Source organism: Meleagris gallopavo, chromosome Z, assembly GCF_000146605.3.
Source record: "Meleagris gallopavo isolate NT-WF06-2002-E0010 breed Aviagen turkey brand Nicholas breeding stock chromosome Z, Turkey_5.1, whole genome shotgun sequence".
Classification (NCBI taxonomy): Eukaryota; Metazoa; Chordata; class Aves; order Galliformes; family Phasianidae; genus Meleagris; species Meleagris gallopavo.
The window spans coordinates 21,935,500-21,955,760 of NC_015041.2; the positions used below are offsets into that span (position 1 = coordinate 21,935,500).

The 20,261-nt window shown below is 41.0% G+C and overlaps 1 protein-coding gene across 3 annotated transcripts in view; it reads right to left on the reverse strand.

Moving 5' to 3' along the window:
* The window catches only part of PDE8B (phosphodiesterase 8B), a 79,392-nt gene that overhangs the window by 49,891 nt on the left and 9,240 nt on the right, over window positions 1-20,261 (reverse strand). Inside the window, exon 1 of one of the 3 annotated variants that reach the window (XM_010725532.3) lies at window positions 20,171-20,251. The exons of the other annotated variants lie outside the window; for them this stretch is intronic. The gene's annotated coding sequence lies outside the window, so the exon portion shown is untranslated. Of the gene's footprint in view, window positions 1-20,170; window positions 20,252-20,261 lie in introns of those variants that run through there. 3 annotated transcript variants of the gene reach the window in all.

Genomic DNA, 20,261 nt, shown 5'->3' on the forward strand with positions numbered 1-20,261 from the left:
TGTTTTTGTTTTTTGTTTTTGTTTGGTTTTTTTCTCCCAGAATTAAGTAAGTAGTAACAACAGGAAGTATGTACATAGTGAACTCTAAAAGAAAATTAATTTCCTCTGCAATATATAAGTTCTGAAAATTTCCAATCACCTCTATCTAGAAATCATGTCCCTGAAAGCCACGGAAGATTTCAGTTCCAATTTACTGACAAACTGTTTGGCAATTAAGCTTTTATTCAAGTATCATTTCCCCATTTTAGTGGATTAGAGTCAATATTACACATAACTCCACTGAAGAGCTACTTGTGCATAAATTCTGAATTCTCAAGAATGAGAATAAATGTTCGTTAAGTCTCTGGGGCTCAAAGGCATGTATCTCATGGCCCTGATGGAGCTGGCTGATGTGGCTGCCAGGCTGTTCTCCACCATATTTGAAAAATCATGGCTATCAGGCAAAGTCCTCAGTGACCGGAAGAAGGGATACACCATTCCATTTTTAAGAAAAGAAGAAAGGAAAATCCAGGGAAATACATGCTGATGAGCCTCACCTCTGTGCCTGGGAGGATCATGGAACAAATCATCCTGGAAGCTATGTTAAGGCACATGAGGGATGAGGTGGTGATCACAAGAGCCTGCAAGGCTTCACCGAGGGCAAACTGTGCCTTATCAATCTGGTAGCATTCTGTGATGGAGTGACAGCGTCAGTGGACAGTGGAAGGACAACTGATGTCATCTGCCTTGACACGTGCAAGGCTTTTGACATGCTCCTACAACACATCCTTATCTAAGAATTGGAGAAGTATGGGTTTGAAGTTTGGACAGTTTGATGGATAAAGGATTAGCTGGATGGTCATAGCTAGAAGGTTGTTCTCAATGGCTCTATGTCCAGGTCTAGATGAGTGATGAGTGGTGTTCCCCAGAGGTCTGTCCTGGGACAGTACTCTTTCACACCTTCATCAAGGAGATAGATTATGGGATTGGGTGTGTCCAGGCTGGGGCCCCCAGCAAAACAAGGGCGCAGAACTGTTGGAGTGGGTCTAGAAAAGGGCCAGAAAGATCATCAGAGGGCTGGAGCACCTTTCCTATGAAGAAAGATTGAGGAAGATGGGCTAGTTCAGTCTTGAGTAGAGAAGGCTCCAGGAAAACCTGAAAGCAGCCTTCCAATACTTGGAATTTATAAGCAAGAAGGAGACCAATTTTTTACACAGGTAGATAGCGGTAAGACAAGGAGGAATGGTTTTAAACTGAAAGAGGATATATTTAGATTAGATGTCAGCACTGACTGCCCAGTAAAGCTGTGGATGCCCCATCCCCAGAGGGTTTCAAAGCTCGGTTGAATGGGCCCCTGGGCAGCCTGGTGATTGATTTAGTAGTTGGCAACCCTGCCCATGGCAGAGGGTATAGAACTGGATGATCTTTGATGTCCCTTCCAACTCGACCCCTTCTGTGATTCTATGACTACAAATTACAAAATACATCAGACTGTGCCCTGCTTTATTATTTACAAATACAAAAAGGAGTGAGTGTTCCATAAAACACAAAACTTGTGTTCAGGGGGACACTGAAAATATACATTGTACTTTTTGAGGATTAATAAATAAAAAATGACTTCTATATATTTAAGAGATCTCTGTATTTTGTGGTCAGCAGTGGCTGCAGGAGGTATCATGAGCTTGCCCTCATGTTATTATCCAGTGTAGACCATTCTGAGAGACACGATATTATCTTGGCAGTTTGATCTGATCCATTACACCTGCTATTATGTATTTGCAATCCTGCCCTTCACTGAAGCCTAACTTAGCAAGATATTTAAGCACACCAGTAGAACCATCCAGCTTGACTGGAAAAACCAGAGCAGTGGCTGGACTTACATTTCTACAGGGTCATTGCACTTGGAAGAATCCTTAAACAACCTTGAAGTGGTTACAACCTGCATTTGGCAGATAAATATAGAACAACTGGTTGGCTCTGTGACACTACGAAGGTCTAAAAAGGAGCACAGATGAAAAGCGCTACTTCACTGGGAGGAGTTGTGAATGTGGAAATTTCTTGTTCAGATTATGTTATGTGACCCTGAAGACTTTAGACCTAGATTCTGTAGTGAGCAGTATTAAAATATTTGTAATACCACAACTGAAATAACCAATGATATTCCTGTGTTACTCAGTGCGGAGAATTCAGCTTTCCTACTGTACTATCAATTCATCACAGGGATTCCACAATGTGATCATCAAGCCAGTCTGACTTTTGTGTATGACCACAAAGGAGCTTTTTATGTTCAATGACTGTAACAATTACAGATATTTCACTACTTATTTTGTTAGGAGGCCTCCAGCTCAATGTCTCTTTTATTTCATAAGAAACATTTGAACTTTAACAGAAACTTGCTATGTGAAGCCAAATGCATTTTCAAGAAAGGATTAAACAGTCAGAGAGCAGGTCCCTGCAACTGTGGGAAGTCATCTTTTATAATCCCTTTAATCTCACCTGTTTTGGAAAAGTTTGTTTCTGTTCATCTCTGGCGTTACTTGACTGAAGTCCTGGAACACTACTCTGAATAAGAGAAACTTCCTTTCACTTTTAAAACCTGCTACTCCTCACATCACCTCTGATTTTTCTGATGTATTCAGCCAAGAGTCTTCCAGCATACTGCAGCAAACCAAAGTGCACAGTGCAGCACTTCATATTGTTTGAATTTCAGTCCATTTCTACTATTGTGCCCTCAAGGTTCTCTGTTACCTTACCTAAATTACTTTCATCCCATTTGCTGTAGCTTTTTGAATAGCTTTGCCTTTGATAACACAAATTCTTTCCCGAAACCTTGAAGGTTATTAACTTTCCTTTCTTTAGAAAAATCTCTTTGCTTTTATCAGTGCTCACATTAGGCTGACCAGTAAGCTTAATAACATTATAGTGAATTGCATCTTCTGTTCAGTGTAACACAATGTCTTTAGGAACTCTGGCACTGCTTTTTACCATGTGTGACAACATGGTAAATCTGTGGTTGCCTAAATAACTTTCTCTGCCCCTCCCGGAAGCTTCTTTCCCTCCATTTATGTCAATGAAATATTTCTTAACTTCTTTGAAAATTGACTGTACCTCAGGAAATAATTTGGGCTCACTCCAACAGCTCCATGTTTGTCTTGCACGAAGGCACCAGCTTGGATGCAGTACTGTAGGTGGGACCTCATGAGAGTAGAGCAGAGGGGACAACCACCTCCCTCTCTCTGCTGTCATCTCTCTTCTGGTGCTGCCCAGGATGCAGCTGGCCTTCCACACTGCTGGATCATATATCAGTTAACATACTTTTCACAGAAACAGCCATTTCTACCAATAAAGCAAAGCCATTTGAAGTTCTCAAATTAGATGAAAGGTCTCATTTTCAAAGTTTCTGTGAACCAACGTATTTCTAGTTCTTCAGCAGGTATGAGACAATAGATCTAAAAGCCTTTAAGGCAATTTAACAGCCAGCATGGTTACTTTATCCTGCAGACACTGAAGAACGGGATTTTGCTTCTCAAAGTCTAAAAATGGCCTTGATACAACATTTATGTACATCTTGGCTATTGATTTTTGTTTCCCTATGGAAAGGCGAATGCTGCTTCTCAGGTCCAAATTATGATCTTTACTTGATTTTAGGAGGTCGTGGGAAAGGAATTCAAAATAATTTAGCATTAAGGGTGAGAAAGGTGAGAAGTCATTTTTCTGGTGATGAGAACTGTAGAGACTTTATGTAAGAGTGCAGTGTTGACCCATTTCAGGGTCAATTTAAAAAAAAAAACACTAATGGAAACACACTTGTTGTTTGTTGAATTGCTGAATTGTTGAAAAAGTGCCATTTCCATATAAATGTCTGAACTGGTTTATGGTTAATATTTCCTGTTCTAGAAGTTCCTTCTCTTCCATCTCCTCTCACAGCTTCCAGTAAAGAGGCACATATATTTGCAGACCAGTTCTTCCTGCAAAAGTTCTACTGAAACACATTCATAATAACCAACACTTTTGTGTCTGACTTTATGGCAAGAGCCCAAGACATATCGTTATATGCTTTGCCCCTAAAAATAATAATAAAAAGTTGTCCCCAACCCTGATATTTTAATTTCACTCACGATACATACATGATTGAAAATTAGGAGCTCTTTCTGCAGCCAGACATCTCAGAGGAGCCAAAAGCCACAGCATTAAAGACATCAGGCCATCTCAGAATTTTGAGTCCTTAACTCCTGAACTTACTTTATATAAAAAGTTTCCTTACTTCAACAGTTAATAAAACGTATGATTTTGTAGTTGTGTAACAAGTGTAACAAGTGTTCAAGTGTCGTCACTTGAACAAATTCAGAAAGTGAAAATATGATGTCAGAATGGAAACCTCACCTATGCACTCAGCAGATAAGAATTGTTCCTCCATTTCTTATGCATGCCAGAGACTTCAACTGACTTTTCCCTTTGGTGCATAAGACATTTGCAGTAATTACAATGAAAATGTATGCAGGTCCAAGTAACTAGATTATAGCATGAACAAACTAATTTCATTGGTAGCCACCACAAATTATCTTATTATCCTTGAATGCTGCAAGATGCTGCAACTGAGTACAGAAATAGGATAAATATACTTTACTAGGCAAGGACTAATAAATGAGCTCTAGTGAAAAGACTGATTCTGAGAAAATAAAACAGCTGCAAGAACATCTGTCTTATTTAAGATGGCTTGGTTTAATGATTGCCTGTGCTACTCTCGAAAGGTAGACTGCAGACATTTCCTTCTGAGATTAATTATCATTGAAATGTGTACAGCATGAAGCAGTACAGAGTCTTCATGATTTTTTAAGTACAGAACACACACTACTGTCAGTCACTTTCCATTTCCGTTGCTGACAGTTACATCAGATAACCATTCATATGCTTCCCTCATATGACTAGGTTCTCCATAGAAAGAAGCATAACAACAATGGATCAAATAGCAGCCTACTGACCAAACTTTAAAAAAAGTCACCAAATGAAGAGGAGTAGCAACAGGTAGAACAATCCCATCTGTGGAATGAGTGAGTCTTTCTAGCTAGGTCTGATCCATTTGTCAAATGCCACTTGGTTGTTCTCTACAGGGGTGACACAACTGAGAAATTAAGGCACCTGGTCAGGCCCCTCAGCACAAGGCTGACTGTCTCAGCAAGAACTGAGCTGTGTCCTCTGCTTCCAACCTCAAGATTGCTCACTGAAGGGCAGTAATTATGCGTACTCAGTGCAGCCAGCTGCTGAAGCGTATCAGTTTCCACACTGGATCAGCTTCTCAGTGTGATTCACACTTGATGTTGCTGTAATCATTACGCCTCAAGCTGTAGCAGTGTAAAGCTGGTTTAAAATGAATGTGTGTATCTCTATGACAACATGTCTTTGGACCTCCCAGATGCAGCATGAAATGATTTAAGTTAGTTAGCATTGCCAGACAGATGGAAGTTTTTCAGCTGGATCTTCCAAGCCACCAGGAGTAAAACCTTTGTAGATGCAGTAATTCAGGTGGACGTTTTTATGTAAGTATAAACAGAATCTAAGGTTAACTTTACTAAGTTTTGATTGACTTCACACTTATTTCCAAAATTTTATCTCAGAAATATTTCTCTTTTTGAAGTGATATTTCCATACAGTATCCATTTCCCATAAACAAGTCACTTGCCAAGCAAATTTCTGAGAGAAAAGCAGCAAAAATTTGGAAGAAGTTAAGACAAGATGCATGGAAGATTATCATCCCTCTTTTATGCTCAATCCTGTAATGGTCAGTAATGAAAATACTGTTTTAAGCCACATGTCTGTGACATGAGATTATCCTGTCTGATGCTGTTAATGGCATACAAGCTGGTAGGATAAGATCTGTTGCCAGATACTCAACTGCTTTCGTAACAGTTGGAATAAGGAGGCAGAACTCCTCTCCTCCATAGTAAGAAAGTAATTGATCATCAAAGAATAATTGCAAAGGCTTGGCAGTGAGTAGACACAGGATGTGAACTGTGACCAGAAAGAACCAAGGAGCTCACACATTTAAAAGTATTCAGCTTTGATCTCATTCTCAGCAGCAGAAACACCTCTGCAACTGGTCGTATGGAAAAGAAAAAACAAGATCAAGAAAAGAAAAAAAGAACAACCACAAAAAATGGATTGCAGATACCAGAAAATGGCTCACCCTGATCATCCTCACTTGAAGATGAGCATAAACTAAGCAACCATACATAAGGATCTGCCATCAAAACAAAACAAAACAGAACAAACAAACAAAAAAAACAACCAAAAATGGCAGAATATCCTCTTCAGTGATCTTGTACTGAAAGAATGAGTGAACTGGTGACATCTTGAACTGATGTAAAGCTAGAATACAGTACTGGTGGCATGCCACTGCCTCCTTTAATCATCAACAAATATTTAAGACTTACAAGGGAGAATTAGGAACAAAATATTTGGAGATGCTACACTGCCTAGCCCAACTACTAGCTACAGCTATAACAGATAAGGGCTATGTAAGAGGGAAGTGATTTTGGACCATGACTGCTCATTAACAGGAAGAGAAGATATCAAGGTCCATTTACCCATTGCCATCATCTTCTCTGCAAGAGACCAAGTCTTCATCTCACTGATGCCAGTGGAGTCTTCTCGAAGCAAGATCTGGATCCTAACGTGGTGAACTTCAAATTTGCCACTCAATGTACAAATCACACATTTCTGCACTGGGGCAGAAAAGTACAAAAAGGCATAAAGGTTTTACTGTTGCATTACTGAACACTGGTTTGTAGTTTAATCTCTTTCATTTTTTTTTTCTTTTTTGAAAAAAATATACTGTTCTTGATACACAAGAAATTCTAGAGTATTCTTTGTCAAGCACCTTAAAAAGATAATCACATTTGTTTTCTTAATTTTCTGGTGTTCAGTCAGAAAGCTAGTTCTGTTACCTGTTAAACGTTCTTACAAACAAATGTCTGCAATCAAATTTAACCTGATCTCTCACATAAGCTTTTGAAATGCACAGAATCACAAATCACAGAATTGTAGGGGTTGGAAGGGACCTTCAGAGATCACTGAGTCCATCCCCACTGCAAAGTAGGCCCCCTACAGCAAGCTGCTCAGGTAGGCATCCAGGCGGATATTTTCTTGAATATCTCCAGAGAAGGAGAATCCACAACCCCTCTGGGCAGTCTGTTCCAGTGCTCTGACACCTCACTGTGAAGAAGTTTCTTCACATATTGGCGTGGAACTTCCTACGCTTAAGTTCATGGCCATCTACCTTACCATTCAAGTATTCCTAAATGTGCCTGGTGACAGTATCTTGCAAGGATAGTTTGTTTTTACTCAAACTCAAAAATGACTGTCCCCTGGGGGTATTCAAGAAACATTTATATGTTGTACTGAGGGACATGGTTTAGTAGGAAATAATGGTGATGGATGGATGTTTGGACGGGCTGATCTTGGAGGCCTTTTCCAACCTTGGTGATTCTATGATCCTGTATTCCACTACTATCCTTTCAAAACACTGATTACACAGATGAAACACCTTGCAAATGACAGAAAATTGTTTGCACTCTCCTCCATTTTGTCCCAGCAGATCCTGTACAACTATACTACTTACATTCAAAAATAAAATAAGGGTACATTGAAGATACTCTTTACTCACTTGATATTTAACAAGCTATATTCCAGACCGTATGTGTATCATAAAGCACCAAGTTGTAAACACAAGTGTATCTTAGGCTTGGACAGATAAACTGCATCATTTACTGACATAAGAAAATAAACATAAGCATAGTAATTAAGCACCATCCTGTCACAGGCAGACATCTGCATTCACAGTACAGGGAATCAGCCTTCTCTGGTTTACATGTAAGATATAGAAATACAGAGCTCTTCACAATTTTAACCTATCTGCAGACTATTTGCAATTAAATTAAAAATAACAATAATGCAATAATGTGAACATGAAAGGATAGCCTTGAAGAACCTACTTTCAGAACAGCAGATTTTTCAAATCTTATGCAAGGCCACAGATGCCTTTAAGTCCCAAGGGTAAAAAATAAAAAATAAATAAATAAAAAAAGGTCCTTGATCTAAAAATAGTCCCTTGTATAAATTTGGTGGAACCCATGAAAAAGATTCTCTCCTTTGAAGATGATTCATTACTGAACTCTTTGAACTATATGGATAGTCCCTAAGCCACTGAGATGCCAGAGGGCCAAAAAAGATCTACGTGTGTATCAGCTGTTCCAGTTAACACATATCTGCAAAGAGACAACAAAAGAATCTTCCAAGTTGATAGAGTAGGAAAGAAACAAATTTAAGCCTGAAGGCTAAAACTGTTGGTTTGAACTATTTTTAAGATTTTCACCTGCTTTTTTTTTTCTTTTTTTCTTTTTTTCCTCCTCTTAACTCTGCAAGGATTTGCCTGGACAAACTGTTAATTATTATGGCAAAATCCAGGAACACAGAGAAATACAGAAACATAAATTAATGAGGATCCAAGGGCATCACACAGGCGTAGTCCATTGCAGGATCTTACTAGAGGTCGTGCAATATCCTCACGTTTTACAGTTGAATGTAACATTGGTCAGCTCCCTAGTTTTTATTTTATTGCTAATGTTAAGATATTTTACTTTCTTAAGTATCTGGCTTCACACCTGAGTACTTCAGTTAAACAACTAAGCTTGCTGCATGACAATTTCAAAACCAGAATGCCTAAACTCTAACTTACAATTATGAAATTTTAAGTGTATTTTAAAATTGGCATATATCTTGCTTGCCTCCAGCTTGTGACCTTAACAATATTTATCAAACCTATTGTTTTCAACTGCATTAGAAAAAAATATCTTTTTAAATGAGAACAATTCCACTAATGGTACAACAAACAAATTCTGTTGCACAGCTGAAGGACCAGCATAGTAAAATGTAGCTCTGTCACTAAAATGAGCAGAATGCATCAGGAAAAAATATTGCATTAGATAAAGTGACGTTAATACAAAGTCACTTTCAAAAAAAAAAGCTGACACTAACATAAAATTAATTCCCACAGAGCTAAAAGGTTGTGTTAACCCTTCATGCTAGAGCACAGGAGTAATTTCACGAAGTTATACCAGAAGTATCTTCATATTTACAAGTTTCATCCTTATCCCTGACTGGTTTATTTTTATTGTTTATATACTTGTTTATTTTTGTTCCTTTTTTTTCCTTTTTGTCAAGCTCTCTTAGATCAACAAGACCTTGCAGTAAGCTGCTTTTCCTGTAAAAGCAGTGGTTGAGCTACCAGCACTTTTCCCCCAGGTATCTCCCAGGTACAACACTACTGTAAATCAGGATGGTGATGGTTTGCTTGGAGCAGTACTCCAGTGAAAAAATATCTTGACAAAGACTTTACTTTCAAGAATGTACATCTTCCAAACAGACTGATCAGAATCCTCCAACTAGTCTGGATAATTATTAGATACTTTTGCCTTGTTCTCAAATACAAGATGACATAGATTTAGTAGCCCTATATCACTGTGGAGAAGGAAAAATAAAAACACAGAAAAAGCCCAGACTATTTAGATGACCTCAGGCAACAGTGAACCCATCTATGAATTCCCTGTTGCAGTGAAACAGATGTGTAACTGAATGGCTTTAGAAATATCTTAAGAATACCACAATAAAACTTCAGAAGTAGCATTTTCAAGAAGACCACTATAAAACAAACTTCTCAGTAGTTGCAAACTACACTCCTGTAGTGTAGATATAAGATTTGTATGAGAATACCTAAATTCAGACATCCTCAGGACTTTTAGGTGTCATCAGCAATCAGTGACACCAGGAAAAATATTTTCCCCAAAACGTTTTCCTTCCCATATGCTTCTTCAGCCCCACTACCCTTGTCTTATGTCTAAATCCAGGTCTTTTCTACCCTATAAGAGATGGTCCTTCCACAAATGCTGCAGATGAATTGATTTTCTTTTGAACAATTACGTCCTGCTTTGCATGGAATGGAATGGAACAGAACGGAACAGCTGGAAGTGGTCTTCAAAGTCCAATTGCCTGACCACGTCAGGGCTAACCAAAAGTTACAGCATTTATTGATGGCACTGTCCAAATGCCTCTTGAACACTAACATCCATGGGGTGCAGACACCACACTAGGAAATGTTTCATGTCTTCTAGTCCAGTTACCAGCTTTATTGCCTCCTCTGGACATTTTCAAGGACCTTAACACCCTTCTTATACTGTGAAGCCCAGAATTGCACACAGTATTCAAGGTGAGACCGCACCAACATTGAACACATTGAGAGTCACCTCTTTTGACCATATGGTTGTGCTGTGTTAATGCACTCCAAGACACTGTTTGCCCCTTGGCTGCCAGGACACACTGCTGGCTGAGGCTGAGCTGCTGGTACCAGCACTCTCAAGTCCCCTCCTCCTGAGCTGCTCCCCATTTGATTCCCATTTACGCCTGTGTACAGCATCACTCTGCCCCAGGTGCAGCATCCAGCATTCTTCTTTGTTGAATTTCATGCTCATGATGATTATCCAATGCTCCAATGTCTCTGGATCCCTCTACAAGGCCTCTCCTCCCTACACGGAGGCAATAGCCCCTCCCAGTTCAGTGTCATCAGCAAACTTGCTTAGGGTGCACTCCATTCTTGCATACAAATCATTGAAATGTGCAACAGGATAGGCCTTAGAATGAACACCAGACACAGCTGGTGACTGTCAGCAAACCAGCCAACCAAATGTAGCCTCCATTCAGTATACCCCATACTACCCTTTCATGCTCTGCCATCGAGCCACTTCATCACCCAAGGCAACATGAACAAATCTCACAGTGGGACAATTTGTCCAGAAGGAAGCTGTGAGGAAAATATCAAAGGTCTTACTAAAACCCAGAAAGACAACACCTGCTGACTCCCTTCATCCATCTATATGGGAGACCTCATCACAAAGGAGATCAGATTACTGAGGTACGGTTCTCCCTTTCACTAACCCATGCTGGCTACATGTGATAACAGTTTTGTTCTTTGAATGCTTTCAATATCTTCCATGACAGTCTTCTCCATAATTTTTCCAGAGACAGTTGGACTGACAGGTCTGTAACTTTCTGGGTCTTCTCTCACACTCTTTTTGCAGCTAGGTATAATGCTTGCTACCTTCCCGCCACAGGGACCTCCTCAGACCCCACAGCTTTCAGTAAACTGTTAAGAGGTTTGCTACCTTCCCGCCACAGGGACCTCCTCAGACCCCACAGCTTTCAGTAAACTGTTAAGCTGTAACATCCACTAATTCCTTCAGTAGTCTGTGACGAATCCCCTCAGGCCCTGTGGACTTATGAATGCTGAGCTATTACAGCTGTTCCCTTATAATTTCCTTGATCACAGATGGAAAGTATGTGCTCCCTCACTCCTAATCCTCTGACTCTGAGGTCTGGGCAGCCCAAGTTCTGTCATTTGTCATTACTCTTATATATTTAGGCAAAAAAAAAAGTATTAAAGGCTTTAATCAATCCCAGGCCTTCACAGTCTCTCCTCCAAGCACCCACTGGACTCTTGTGCTCAGTAGTGTTCTGCTGACCTTTCTGTGCCTCCAACCCAGCAGGTCAAGGGAGCTGCCCCATTACTTTGCTCTTGTGAGATCCCACCTGGAGTACTGTGTCCAGTTCTGAAGCCCCCAACAGAAGAAGAAAAGAACATGGAGCTGTTGGAGTGGGTTCAGAGGAGAGCCACAAAGATGAGCCCAGGAGCACCCCTCCTATGAGGACACTCTGAGAGTGTTGGGCTCTTCAGCCTGGAGAAGAAAAGGCTCCAAGGGGACTTATAGTGGCCTTCCAGCACCTGAAGAAAAGCTGGAGGGGGGCATTTTATAAAGGCATATAGTGAGAGGATGAGGAGAAATGGTTTTGAACTGGAAGAGGGTAGATTTAGACTAGATATCAGGAAGGAATTCTTTACTGTGAGGGTGGTGGAACAGATTGCCCAGTGGGGCTGTGGATGCCCCCTCCCTGGAAGCATTCAAGGCCAGGCTGGATGGGGCTTCGAGCAACCTGGTTTAGAGGGAGGTGTCCCTGCCTATAGCAGGGGGTTGGAACTTGATGATCTTAAATGTCCCTTCCAACCCAAACCATTCTGTGATTCTATGAACCCCTCCCCAGAACAAAGACAGTCAAGCAGATCCTTCAGTCTCCCTAAAAGGCAGTGCTCACTGGATGCTGTTGATATCCTGCTCAGTACTGCCTCTGCAAGTCCCCACCTCACCAAGTCTTCAAGAACCTAGGAAACTGGACCTTCTGAGACTTTTGGTCATCGTGGTTTCCCTCACTGTGTTCTCTGAGGTAAAGAGAAGTAGCTTGAAGACAGACTGCAGAAACACGCCCCTCACCAATTAACTCACTGGTTCCACAAGTCACAACACAGTTCAGCACATAAACACAGCCTTAATTATTTAATGCATCTGAACAGTTTTATTCTGAGATAGAACATAACACTTTCTCCTGAAAGCCTGTGTTATTTTCCACAATAATCAAGCAACTTCTTAGGTAACTCTTTTCTTTGTGACACAAGTGGATAAGCAGGAAGAGTTCTTTGCAAATGGTGGATTTCACAGAAGCTGTCTCAGACATACAGAAGGAGGATCCACTACTGTCAGCACTTCAGGAGGCAGGAGACACATTCTTTGAAATCAGAGGACTGAACCTGGGTGTCTGTTCTCCAGAAGGTAGCCTAACTGCCATATTATCACCAACCCTGAGGAACATTTCTGTCAGTTTCAAAAGAAATCTTATTGACAACTTTCAAGTTTACGGTGCCTTCCAAAAGTCATTTGCTCTAGTAACGGGGGAAACAGAAAGCTTTTCTGTTGCTCTTGTAGCCAAATTGTTGACCTCCAAAGAAAGGGAAAAAGGAGTACTGAAAGCAGCTCCAAAGTTAAGTTAATAGGCCTCATGCCCAATTCCACATTAAACTAAGCTTATTTTTTAATAGTGGCCATGTGCCATTGGTAAGTATACCAATATTTTCATTAAAATGGCTGTAAGATAAGAAGGAAGTCAGACACTGCTCCTCCAAAAATAAATAAGTTGCAATTAAATCTAACAGGTTACAGCTCCACATACAAACTGGCTATGAGCACAGTTTTGTCCTACGCTTATAAATAGCTGTTCAGTAGCTTGCTTTCCAATAGCTACAGTACTTCAAAGCTCTCTTCTGCCCATTTCATCTCATTCCCCTACCTCGCAGTGGACATTACAGACTCAGCCACTTCTTTGCATTTCTCATTTAAATATAATTTTGTAATATTTCATAATATTTGTGCACACTCACACTCTGTAAACTCACAGGAACCAGGAAGAAACAGTGGTTCTGTGGAATCCCTGTGGATCTGCTTGGGATTTGGTGTGCAGTCATAGTGGCCCATATTTCTGCAACTTCTGCTCCTCCCTTCCATGTTAAAAACACCTGATTCGGGCCTGATTTTCCCATTCCTCCTTTAGAAAGAATGCTGTCATTTTAAGAGGCAATAGGAATCCAGGGCAAGAAATCAACAGATTGTGAATCGACAAAATCAGTTTTGTATTTTCAAAGGAATAACTCAAATTACTATCAGGAGTTCATACTTGAGACTGCCTCTAAAGTAGCACCTTTTAGCCGATGGGTTGCAGTAAGTTCTTAGTTCTACTTCTATATTGAAGATATAAAATATTTGGCACCTGATGGGCAAATCAATAGGTTGAGGTACATAGGATTCTTTTTGATCAATTTTCCAGAGTAATCCTCTCTTCACAGATACAGAGGTAACCTAAAGGAACAGAATATCAATAATGCATTTTTTTTCTTTCACAGCTGTCAACATGGGTGAGAAGGAAGAGTATGAATAAGTGGATGCAGAAGGCTGAAGCAGTGGCTGACACAAATGGTTGACCTGTGAAGGAACTTGAACTTGTCCAGCTGCTTTTCTCACGTGAAGAGAGTTACCTGCACTAGACAGTGCCTCCAAAAGGCTGTGCAGCATTCTGACTCATTTAGAGATAATACTGTGCCCTTCACTCACCCAGAAGCAAAGGTGGCTCAAGGTCCAGAAGCCTACAGCACTGCAGTGTTTTGGGGAGAAGCAGGAGCTCCTACAGAATGATTGTACTTCATAGCCTGTAAGAACTGCCCCCAAACACCATCCCACAGAGCAGTGAGGCACAGCCAGCTGCTGTGGCCCTGCAGGACAGGTGTCTTGCTGGGCTAGAAATGCAGCTCCTAAACTGAGCCAGAGGGAGACAGCAACACACAAGAGATCACTGTGTAGCACTCACTACTGCAAACTTATGTCCTCAACCACAACACAGTGCACTTTAAACACACACCCTGCATACCACAGTGCACTCTATGTTTATTTATGCATCTGTAAAGGTAACAGTTGATTTTCCGAAGCCACAACCTTGCTACCATTGACTTATTTTGAAGTCCAGAAAATTCTGGGCCTTGGTTACCATGACAGCAATCCCCCCAAAGAGGCAAACTCTGCTACACTACAAAACACTTCACATACTATCTCCTAGCAACCACACAGGTACATAGAGCCTTCGTCAAAGGAAATTTCAGAAAAGTTACACGTACATTAAAAAAACACCTACAAGTTTCACATATAATATGCACCCTTCATTTTGGGCTTCACTAAATAAGCCTGTTACTGAGACAGAGCTGAGCCTTTGGGAAAGGAGGAGAGATCAACAGGTAGCCAAGAAATACAAGCAGAGAATGGTCTACAAAAATAAAATACCCTGAAATCTGGCAGCACCACAGGTGACATCAGAGGAAAATGCAGCCCAAAGCATGGCTGCTTTTTCACTCCTGGCTCCATGCTGCATCTGCCTCACTGCTCGCTCTCACCAATTCTTATTCTGCTGAGTGTGTAGCTACCTGATCTGGGATCACTCATACCCATGGAACTAGAAGAGGTACAGCAACCTGCCTGAAATAAAACACGGAGAACTTGAAAGACCCTCAAGAGGATTAAGCACAGCTGAGAGTCTGGCACCTCAACACTCATTACAGCAATAGGGCAAACTGATGATGAATGTAGAGAAGCCACCTGTAAGGAAGGGTTTATGTTAGCTTTTTGGCACATCTGCCGTGGGTTAGGGTACCTGCAGAGCAGGTGTAAGGTTTAGTTGTACAGCCTAAAACTGCTGAGTTACTTCACTTTCTAAACCAATCCGCTACTGCTAGTATATAGCTTGCTACGTTATTCCTTTCCTCAAGGAGAGAAGAGGGGAAATGATGCACCCATTTTCTGTATGACACCCTAGCAATTACAAAGCACGCAGAAATTGAAAGATATTATCAACTGCAGGGATTCAAGTTTCCTTCTACATCCCAAGAACATGCATTATTCTCAGGATGCACTGCATAATGTCTCAGTTTGCATTATTTCTTTCACCTGCGTGGTCAGTTTGAAACCCCTCTCATCTGCATTCAGTGCTCCAAAGGGTATTAGAAATTGACATATCATCCAAATCAGGCTCCTCAAACAATAAAGTGTCAGAGTCTTATTTTGCACATAGCAAATGGTACAAAGTAGGAAACAGATGCTACTATTAGTTGGTTACTTTGGGCTCTGAAAGACTTATGGGGGTGCAGTCATCCTGAGATGACTGTTGATTCCGTGTCCAAATGATTGAGTCAAATTGATCTCTTACAACACATTTCCTATACTAGCTAAGGAAAAAGGAAACAAATAAACAAAAAACAGGCATGCTTTATATAAAATGATAGAAATGTCTATCACCTAGAATAGTTCTGGAAATCCAGAATGCTGTTTGACTCAATGCTAAATTTAATCTATCAGACTGCTCTTTTTCCTTTGCCAAGCAGCTTATTATTTTCTGATGACAGTTTTCTGCATTCTGTAACACTTCAGTCTACACACTTCCACTGTCAGTGTTTAAGAGTACAACTACAGCACCTGTTAAGGAGGACTGAAAAGGGCGAATACAGCAGCAAATCTTTGCAAAAGTTACTTCAATATGCTGATATAGGAAGTCCCCAGACTTAGTCCAAGAAAAGCACTTCTCAACTAGCAACCTTTTTTATGGCAAGAGTTGTTCCAGATAGCACCTCTCACAGACCAGCTGGGCTAAATTGAAAATAGCCTGCACTGTCTCATAGCTTCAACATACCAATACGTTTTGGATTTCCCCTAATTTTCATTTCCCAGGTCTGCAGTCCCACAGTATGCTCAAGAGAACTATGATGTCTCAGATGTCAAATCAAGATTGTCACACTGAGTCACAGAGCAGGACAGCTTCTCCTAGTGTTGTCAAGAGCTTTGTTTTTCAAGCTTACTTTGTGTCTAACATGTCCCATGTTCTACAGAATGTACTACCAGCCAGTAGTTACACAGTAGTACAGTTTAAAAAAAACAAAAAGTGCCGGCAGTGCAGTACAGACTTCTTGCACTCTTGGACATGATACTTCTGTAAAAAGAAGAAACATACTTTAGATCAAGGCAGTGCACAGGGCTATGTTTCACCAGGGCCTGTGGACCTCGGGACAGCACTGTCTGTACCTGAGTTTCTCAGTACTCTCCATAGCACTTTGATGTCCTCAGATTTGTAACCGACAGCTGCATCATTTCTGATATTTCCCAATAAAATAAAAACATAAATAAGTAAATCAGAAAAGCTAGGTGCTTTATATATTGAGGAGGATCATCTTCTCTGTGCTTCTACATCAGAACTTAACATAGAATCATAGAATCATAAAATTGTTCAGGTTGAAAAAGACCTTAGAGATCATCGAGTCCAACCACAACCTAAACATACTACCCTAACAACCCTCTGCTAAATCATGTCCTTAAGTGCTACATCCAAATGGCTTTTAAACACATCCAGGGATGGTGACTCAACCACCTCCATGGGGAGCCTATTCCAGTGCTTAACAACCCTTTCTGTAAAGAAGTGTTTCCTGATATCCAACCTAAACTTACCCTAGTGCAACTTGAGGCCATTTCCCCTCATCCTGTCACCTGTCACCAGTGAGAAGAGATAAGCCCCACTCTCGCTGTAAGCACCTTTCAGATATTGGAAGAGAGCAACAAGGTCTCCTCTCATGAACTAGTACTAGTACTAGAGATACTGGTCCATTTCATTTCTTATTATTCCTGAGCTTCGCTTCTGTTTTGATACGGAAATGCTTGAAAATCGTCAAAAGCTTTGGAGGTTCACAGACACATTTTTCTCTTCCACAAAGAAGCTTCCTGTCATTTCAAGAAGAGGATAAAGTAATCAGTCAATGAAAGACTGTGGAGTTGTTTGTTTGTTTTGCTTTCCCATTTGTTGCTATGTTTTAGTGATAAGAGCTGTAAAGCTTGTTTGTCCTTGTAGTCCTCTGGCCAATGCTTAAGTACTTTAGTGTGCAAGAAGTGTCCATCCATGCACAAACTTTTGCTCAAGATCTGTACTGGCCATAATAAAAATATGCATTTGCATTCTTTAAGTCCTACAGCGGAAATACTTAATTATCTTTTCACATCACCAAAGAAATGTCCAAAAAGCCTTTTCTTCTTGCTGAACAGCTGGTATATTTGCATTTGAACACTGGTGATATTTAGACAGTGGATCAAGCAAATATTATTCACTCAGTATCATCTCATACTCAATGTTAGCCTTCAATTAAGCAAATTAAGTGCATCGTATCTTTATAAAGGCTAATGAAAGGTTTGAGATGTTAATAGTTTGCTGCCATGAGACTGTTTGTATTGTTTACAAGTAGGTTTTCGTGTTGCAGTCAACTCATCACAGAAGACTGCATCTACTGTCTGCAGTGATATGATGTCAGTGAGTATGTTATCAGTTGGCCATAGCTAATACATAAAGCATGTGTTTTATTAAGAATTAAACATGGGCAAGGGATGGCAGTTTTTCACTTCAGTGCTTGCGCATAAATATTTTAGTAGTACAGCATATGACTGGGAACCTCAAATTGGGGGTCCTATTTCAAGTTATGATGCAGACTCATCTTACACAGTCTATCATCTCTATCATCTATAATACTCAGCAAGTCCCCTTAACTTCTCTGTCAGCTGATCTGTAGGTGTTGGTTAGCAAGGTTCTCAGAGCCACAGAGCAATGCACTCATGCTAGAAATACAAAACGACTACTCATAATCTTAAGCAGGATGTGACCAACACATCTGAATGGCTGGAACAACTCAGAACTTTTTAATGAAAGAAAGAAGAGCAAAACAAACTGTCTTTCTAACACAGATCTCTCCCCAGCAAGAACAGATTATAAATAATTATATTAAAATCTGAAATTTAGGCAAGACATTGTAAGAGACAAGCGATATGTTCTGTTTTTTTGTTTGTATTACAGTGAGTTGAAGTCATTATGAGTTGATTTCTTTCAGTGCCAGATTGATACTGAGATGTGGACCAGTTTTAAAACATTCTATAAGTTCAAATGCAAATAATGCAGTACTCAATTGTGTAAACAACTAAGGAACAGTTTAGAGCAGGAAATGAAGACAAATGAAGCAGCATGGCTTAAGTGGGCTGATCAGTTACACAACTGGAATATTATATCAATCTGCCATACATCTACAAGCCTTCTGACCCCTGTCTGTTTCATTGCCTGAACAGTTAGATGACATTTCAACACTGCCAATACGTGCAACCAAGCTCTGTAGCAGCTGAAGCCCTTAGGTATTCCTAGACACATATTCTCTACCAAAATAAAGAAAACTTCTTCAAATGTTAGTAAATTTTGTAATCTAATTGAAGAACTGTATTTCCATGCTCTTTTGTTTTATATAGCCAGATACCAAATATTACTTTGCCTTTGTGATAGTTCTGTAATATTCTTTTGGACACAAAAGAAGATATTATCCCAGAGGAAATAGTGGAAGGAATGGTGGCAAAAATGGGGAGCTCTGACTTGGTTTTAAAATGACGAAAAATATTTTAAAGATCTTAATGCATGTAACATGGAAACATCTCCACTGTGTCACTGGAGCAGTTCTTAACTAAACAGAAGCACCATCTCCCTGAGCATGGGTCCCCACACTGAACAGTGTCACTGAAGCAGTGACATTTGGGTGCCAATTACGAAGCCGAGAAACATCTGAAATACACTCACTTCTGACAACCAGAAAGCTGACAAGTACATTTGCTTACAAGAGTGCATGGTGTAACAGTAAAAATGTAAACAAAATATAAACAATCCCTAAGAACAAAAAATCGTATTGCCACTTTCAGAACCTCCTTCCAAATTTCAACTTAAAGAACTGTGCAATAATTTCTAATTTGCACAACTATTCTATTCTGCGTTTTAAAGAGTTGTAGTTTATCTCACGAAGCATCCCACTGTGAGTAGAAAAAAAAAATCAACTTTTTTTTTTTATTTTTTTTTTATTTGTGGATTGAAGTGGATTCAGTTGCTTTGGTTGTTCTTTTTTTTCCGTGACTTAACCTACATTTGCATTAGATGTTTTCTGATTTATTTTTTTAATTACAGAGTATATTTTAAGTTAACCTAATCTCCTAATTTCTTAATTATAACCGAGTACTAGAATCTACTTAAGCCCAGAGAACAACTTTACGGCACGATACCTGGCTTTATTAATACGAGTGAGGAGGCACACCCTGGGGTGCTTCTGTGAACACTACACCGCTTGTTTTGTGAGCAAGTTTTGGAGCGGGGCGACGCTGCAAAACAGAACCCTACAGGGAGCTCGCAGGGAAACCAGTGCCCCACGACGCCGGGAGCACGCGGTGAGTCAATGCAGCATCCCGGAGCAGCTCCTTGCCCGCCTGCTCAGAGCGCGGCGCCGAACCTCCGGCCGCTGCCGCAGACGCGCCGGTTCGGAGCGGAGCCGGCAGACGGCCGCTGTCCGCCCGCTGCTGGAGCCTCGGCCGTGAGAATGGGGTGGCTGAGTTCCTGCGGACGGCAACAGCTCATTCCGACCGACAGAGGAATGGAAGAGCGCAGCATCCAGGAGGCGCGTTTCTCTAAGGGGAACCAACCAGCGGACCTCTCCCGGACGCCCGCTCCCCGCCACCCACCGCAGCGCCGGGAGCAGCCCTTCCCCTCCGGCCGCGCAGTTCTCCGCCCCAGGGCTCTGCAGGCGGGCAGGGAGCGGTGAGCCTGGGGGGACAGCTGCACCCCAGCGCCGGAGCGGCTCTCCCACCGCGCTCCGCTCGGCGCTCACCTTGAGGCTGGCGCTGCCGGTCTGGGTCTCCGCCTCGATGCCGCAGCAGCGCGGCGCCCTGGGCTCCCTGCGGCGGGAGTCGGAGCAGGGC